General features: G+C 47.2%; 1 pseudogene; it reads right to left on the bottom strand.

Annotated features, from left to right (window-relative positions):
- Positions 1 to 3136: 3136 nt before the first annotated feature.
- On the bottom strand, positions 3137 to 5833 carry LOC141374187 (malignant T-cell-amplified sequence 1-like; annotated as a pseudogene).
- Between the last annotated feature and the right edge of the window lie 1343 nt (positions 5834 to 7176).

The raw sequence follows: 7176 nt of genomic DNA, 5'->3' as shown, positions 1-7176 counted from the left end.
TGGCTCCTTCTTTAGGGTGAGCTAAAACCCTTCTACCTGGGAGTGTTACCCTTTGGGTCCTGAATAGGCCCTTCTGGGGCTCCCTGGGCATCCAGGAGAGATGATTTAAATTGAGGGGGACTGAAGCTAGAGCAAATAAGGCTCCAGCTCCCCACTGCACAGCTCATTCTCTTCCCATACTCAGGAGTACCAAATCCTCAAGAAGTTCTCCCTCATTCACCCTGATCCTTCTACAGAGAGAGACCTACTCACCTGGAAACTTTCTCTCACATCTTCAGACAGTGAATTGAGGCACTCTGCAGGGCAGAGCATGGCCTAAGGGGTTCTCCAGGGAGGTGAAGCCTTTGACATGGCCTCAGTTCCAGCCTGGGGGCCAGAGACTCCAGTGGGGATGGGGTAGGCAGGTGCCACTCAACCAGGCTGCCAAGACACCTCATGCCACTCCATCCGCAGCTTGGCCCAGGATACACATAAAGAGCTCGATGAGCAGGACTCTTGTCAGTGGTAGGGCTGAGAGTAAGGGTGAAGGCACCTGGGGCCTGGCCTCTGGCAGGGAGGGGAAAGTGGCCTTTCCACTGTGGGCTCCTGAGCAAGACAGTACCTCTTTGGGCCTCTGTCTCCTCATCTGGGAAATAGAGGGATAACTGTCTATGGACCAGACTTCACAGAATGGAGATGAGGCTGAAGAGAGGAAAGAAATGTGCTGAGTTTTCTGCTCTGCTCTACCTGGAGAGGTGAGGGCGATAACATGATGATAGTAGTATGACACTGAGTCCTCAGAGACCTTGTAAGACGGGTGGAGTTTTCACACTTCGCAGATGAAGAAACAGGCTCACAGAGGCCAGGCTTCAGGCCCAATGTCACACACGGAATGAGTGTGGGAGTTCCGACTGACCTAGAAGCAGAACATCCCGGAGGACAGAGAAGCATTGGTACCTGTGGAGCTCCTACCTCTCAGTTCAACCATTATTCTGACTCCCGAGTACTCATCTCCAGCCCTGATTTCTCCTGCCCTCACATCTGGGCTCTGTAGCGTCTTCACATGAATGGTTATCATGGATAAAACCACACTTCTCTCCCTCTCCTCCTCCACCAGCTACTTCAAACTTCCCTGTGGATGTCCCCTCTTTCCTGGGTACCCAGGCTCAGTTGTTCAGAATCATCTATGATCCATTTTTCTAGATTCAAGAAGTTATCTGGCCATGTTGACTCTAGCTCTAAATGGAGTGGGTTGAGGAGTGATGGGTAGAGGGAAAAGTAGAGATAGCAAGCATAGACCCAGTGAGTCTGTGATGGGCATGAGAACAAAGGCAGTAGCTGAGAAGAAGGGCAGATTACAGAGGGCTTCTGAGGGTAGAGGAGATTAGACAATGTTTCTAAACACAGACTGGGGAAAGATCTGGTAGAGGAGAGGTTGACCTTTAAGACAGAAAGGATTGTTGCTAGAAGCCTCAGTAGGATTCAGCAACACCCTATCTTACTGGTAGCATCAAATACTCTTCCAGTTAGAAATACTCCAAGTTACAAATCCTTTAGAACTTTATCCTATAGAGGGGTGCCTGGCTGGCTCAGTCAGAAGAGGATGTGACTTCATCTCAGGGTCATGAGTTTGAGCCCCATGTTGGGTGTAGAGAATATTTAAATAAATATAACATTTTTAAAAGATTTTATTTATTTATTTGACAGAGAGAGAGAGACAGCGAGAGAGGGAACACAAGCAGGTGGAGTGGGAGAGGGAGAAGCAGGCTTCCCGCTGAGCAGATGCTTAATGACTGAGCCACCCAGGCACCCCAATAAATATAACTTTTTAATAAAGATTTTTAATAAATAAATCTTTAAAAATACATATAATAATCTTTTTAGGGAGAAAATCCTTTCCAAAAAAATTCTCCAGCCTGTTCAGATCCAAGTTTTGATTTACAATATCTATTCAAGAAGATTTCTTTTCTTTTATATAAACATATAACATGGGAAGAGGGAGCATTGCTACATGGAGCAATTAATTCCTTTTACCATTTCTCTATAGAATCATTTTACTATTACACTGGATTTGATCATTTCTTTCATGTTCATTCATTGCTCCCTCCATGGCCTCTAGATGTTGTCAGCCCTGGAACAATTACTACTCCCCCCGCCCCCCGCCACCGGTTCATAGGAAGCAGATGAAAGTGAAGCTATTCTGGATCACCCAAGAAGACATATTTTGAAAACATCTGCTCTATCAAGACAATTCAGCAGTAATGTTCCTAAGAGTGGTCAGTAACTGAACATAGAAAGTGTGTTTCCATCATGTATCATTGCCCCCAAATCCTCAAAAGGTATCAGAACTGAAGTAGCTTCATGTATTTTGTCTCCACTTCTTTCAAGAGCCCGTTGACCACCTCGGTCCTCAGTTGGTTGAGCGTCTGACTCTTGATTTCAACTCAGGTCATGATCTCAGGGTCGTGAGATCGAGCCCCGTGCCAGGCTCCCCACTCAGTGGGAAGTCTGCTCCACTCCTTCTCCCTCTCCTTCTGTCCCTCCCCCCATGCTGTGCTCTCTCTCTGATAAATAAATAAATCTTTTTTTAAGATTTTATTTATTTATTTGACAGAGAGAGACAGTGAGAGCAGGAACACAAGCAGGGGGAGTGGGAGAGGGAGAAGCAGGCTTCCCGCTGAGCAGGGAGCCCGATGTGGGACTCGACCCCAGGACCCTGGGATCATGACCTGAGCCGAAGGCAGACGCTTAACGACTGAGTCACCCAGGCGCCCAAATCTTTTTTTTTTTTTTAAAGAGTCTTGTAAAGAGTTGTTTGACTCTGTATCATTTAAACTCACTGTGATATTTCTAACAATGCCCCAGGCTCAGGCTCTCTTATTTAGAAAGTCTTGGTGCAATTTATTCATTTAAATCTGTTAACTCTCAACCCCAAAACCTTGAGACTTGAGGGGGCCCTGTGCTGAGGTCAGCAGCACCAACTGTGCAGTCTTTCAGAACAGTAGCTGGATCTAGACTTTCTAGCTGCTAGATTCTGAAACCTACAACCCCTCCTCTTCCTTGCTTTTCACACATACACACACCTCCATGCCTCCCCAGCAGGCATCCCTCCAAAACAATACATGATCCATTGCATCAGTATTTGGGACGAGGGAGACCCTTTATTATTATTTTTTTAAAGATTTTATTCATTTATTTGAGAGAGAGAGAGCATGAGATGGGGCAGGGCCAGAGGGAGAAGCAGACTCCCCACCGAGCAGAGAGTCCGATGTGGGACTCAATCCCAGGACTCCAGGATCATGACCTGAGCTGAAGGCAGACGCCCAACCGACTCAGACATCCAGGTACCCGAGGGAGACCCTTTAAATGCTGCTATGATTTTCAGAGAAAACTGACCAGATTGCTCTAGCTATTACATTGCTGAATTGTAGAGAGCATCCAGATTGCTATCTTCAGCACTGATTCACTACCGAATCAGAAGACAGTACCCATCTTCATGGCGTGTACCTCCAAACTGGCACTTCACCCACACCACAGACCGCCCTAACAGTCCATCAAGCAGGCAGCCTCTGGAGGTACCATTTGTGACTCAGCCAGAGGATCCCACAGTCATGGGCCCATTCCTGCACTTCCTTCAGTGTGTGGGGGGGGGGGAGAGGGGGAGGGGGAGTGTCTTCTGGTCTGGTGCTGTGCTCTGAGGCACCCCATACCAATGGGCCAGATGCTCCATGAGCCTCAGAGAGTGATGCTGCCTGAGGACCTACAAGCAGGAAAGCAAACTCAGACCCAGAATGTCCATTCCTATGAAAACCGTCAACTTGCTGCTAAGTGGCTAACTGGCTGGTGTCCTTGGGAATGATGCCTTGCAGGTGGCTCAGTGCTGGTGTCTTGCAGGCAAGCTGGGCATTCAGTGATGACAACAGTTAAATCAGCCTTAACAAGTTTCATTCCATGCTAATGAGCTCCATCTCTCATACTGTGGCCACTCTAATTCATGTGTCAGTTGTGCCAGTACTGGAGTGGCCAATGACCAAGACTGGCCAACATCAGCTGTCTTAGTTCTTTAGTTCTTCTTCTGTGCTGGATGCTCTCCGATGGGCATTAACATGACACAAAAATGTGTACAATTTCCCAGTCATCCACCCACATGCCTCCACTTTACACCTCCTCATCCCCAATCTTCCAGGCCCCTCACAAGCCAGCCAGGTCATTCCCCACTGCCATAGGTCAGTATGAATTCTAACCTTGATCCACTTCTCCTACCCCAGGTGGATGACCAGGCATATTCCCCATTTAGAGGTATTTTCCCTCACCACTGTCTTTTTGAGCCACTGCTGGGTGAGGTTCCAGTGAGGTTGCTGTCTGCATTTCAGTTTGCACACCCACACACAACCAAGCTTGGACATAGGGAATCCGCCATATAGCCATAGGTGTGAGCTGAAGTAGAGTGTTGGTGCAGCAGTGGTGGGTGACACGGGTTCTGGGCCACTTTCTCATACAGATCACCTGTGCCCTCTGACATTTGTGCCTGATCCCAGCAGTAAACATGGCACTGGCCCTGCCTGGCCTTAAGCCTTGGTGCATCCCATAAAACTCAGCTCATGACGAACATATCAGCATGTGGCCATTTGGTTTCCCATGGATCAGTATTCTGTCTCTACAACGGCCCAGTAAGAATTCCAGAGGCTTTATAAAGGTACATACCCCTCCACTGTGGACAGCACAGCCTCAATCCAGAGCCCCAGGGGCATGCATTATGATCCTTGCTCTGGCAAGTGCCACAGCTCCATATGACATCTTGTCCCACCCCCTCCGCTGTCAGCCATTCTGGCATTTCAACTTCACTTAGCCCAGGCCGTAACTTTCTCCATGCTTCTAAGAGCCGTCCCAGTATTGGGGTCACATTATCTCCTGGAGCACTTGCCAGGGTGTTAAATCTTGTATTTCAGGAGAGCTCCCCATCTTTGTGGTCTGGGCATGGGCCAAACACCCTGAAAATTCAGCCCCACATGTCTTCTCCCAGCTGGGTCATGCAGCTCTTCTGGGGGAGTTATAGCCTGATGACTAGGAGAGAAGACAGGTACAGGTCTTATGGGAAGTGATGCAGTCTTGCAGAGAGAGATGTCTGCATTGTCTCCAAGCAAGATGATAACAAGTGCTTCTTTCTTTTCTTTTTTTTTCTTTTTTAGCATCCATTGTATTTAGCATAGCCACAGAAGTATTGTCTTCATGCTGTCACACGCAGACAAAAACACATAATGCACTATATCCATATTTTGCCCAAGTGTATTTGTTTTGAGGCTCATTTATATATTTTCATATGGCACAGACCATCATTTAAATAATGGACATTTTCAATGTCAACTCCTTTGTTGACTTTCTCAATATCTTCTGCAGACATCTTCATGACTACAACACACAGAGCATGCTGTTTTCCTTCTGCCATGATTGCAACGATCCTATCGACTGCTCCAGGAGAAGAGTTAAGCCTGGACACATGATATTTACTCCGCTGAGTACATATTTGATGGCTCCTTTATCAACCTGCTGGTGCAACAGAATAAAAGGATATTTGTGAAGTAAACTTAGGGTTGGATAAAAAGGCCCTTCTCTTTGTCTAAAAAATAGTAACTTTCCATTCACTGTAAGGATTTCTATATGTTCATGGCACCGCATATTTTGACAGGCTCTTTCTTAGGCATTATATGATTAAGCCATAGTTCCACACCTGGAAATTACTCTATCACTTGGTTCTTAATACCCTTAATAATTGAGGTTTTCAAATGGATGCAGTTAGACACATTTTCTTTTTCATCAAATTTCTTGAACATGTTCCAGGGTGAAGGGGGAGATGATAGGGAAGAGACTGGAATGGAAAAAATTGAATTAGCAAGAGTCCGGCAGCTTCCCTGACCCCGGAAAGCCCTCAGTGACAGTCAGAACTTTTGTCGTCATCCGGAAAAGGAGACAGCCAGCCGCACTTTAGGGCTCTAACGAAAACGGACTACTTCTGCTCCTCCGAATCTGGCGCCCATTTTACCTGCTTATTTGGGGCTACCAATTTCCCTCCCACTGGTAGCTGAAAAGGCGGGAGTTGGGAAGAAAGAAGAGCTAGAACAATTGTTCTAGTTGTAGAAAGAGAATGGAGAGACAGCACTTGTTTTTAATAGGGATGGGGTGGGCCATTTCTGCAGGCTCCAAGGAGTCTGGTTGAAAGTTTAGGGGCATCCACCCAAAGCCCCCAAAACCAAGTTTTAGGGTCTCTCTCTCTCTCTCTCTCACACACACACACACACACACAAACACATGCACACCGCACAGCCTAACAGATCTACTGTGGGTAGCTGACTAACCTTACCAAGAGCTTGGCCACTCTAATTAGTCCTGGGTCTGGGTCTCAGCTTTCTTGCTACACAAAGCATCTCTGTTTGCTTCAGTGGCAACCAGCAACTACTATCCCATGACCTGTGAGAGTGTTAATGCTTAGACTGCCAGCTGTATCTTGTATGGGTATATAGGTGCATGTATAGGTGCATGGGTGTTCCATCTAGTCCGTGAGGGGGATCTCATTGCCAGCCAACCAGGGAGCAATCTAGTTCCAAAATCCCTCTCCAAAGTGCCTTCCTTCCCACTCCCATCTGTCTTGAGTTAGTTTCTCTGGGAGCAGGTGTTGAGATTGATTTCGGCAAGCAGGATATAGATTAGCTGTCAACCTCTGTGGCAGGGTAGGGAGGAAGCAGGATTGATCAGAGGTTGAAGTTGAACTGTGGTGCAGCCTATGGAAGGCTCCGTCTGAGTCGTATGTGGCCATCACAGTTGACAGTTGTTGCAACTGGCCCATTGTTGCACCGCACTGGGCCATTGGATTCAGCAGCCCCTGGGAAGGCCCATCCATGGGTAGAGCTGCCCTGTGGGTAAAAGCTGACCTCACAGGAGGCCTATAGCAAAGTCTGTAATATTAAAATATATAATTGGGGTGCCTGGGTGGCTCAGTCAGTTTAAGCCTCCCACTCTTGATTTCGACTCAGATCATGATCCCAGGGTCATGGGATCGAGGCCCACCCAGATTGTCTCTCTCCCTCTCCACCTCTGCCCCTTCTCCCCCGCCCCCAGCAAGCACTCATGTGCTCGTGCTCTATCAAAAATATATATGTACATAACTGTTCTATGAGATTAATAACGTAACTATAAAATAAT

The sequence above is a fragment of the Callorhinus ursinus genome, unplaced genomic scaffold (assembly GCF_003265705.2).
Source record: "Callorhinus ursinus isolate GAN/ISIS: 27379988/994484 unplaced genomic scaffold, GSC_fseal_2.0 scaffold15, whole genome shotgun sequence".
NCBI lineage: Eukaryota > Metazoa > Chordata > Mammalia > Carnivora > Otariidae > Callorhinus > Callorhinus ursinus.
The sequence above is the reverse complement of the archived record's forward strand: the minus strand, read 5'-3'. Positions and strand labels throughout refer to the sequence as shown.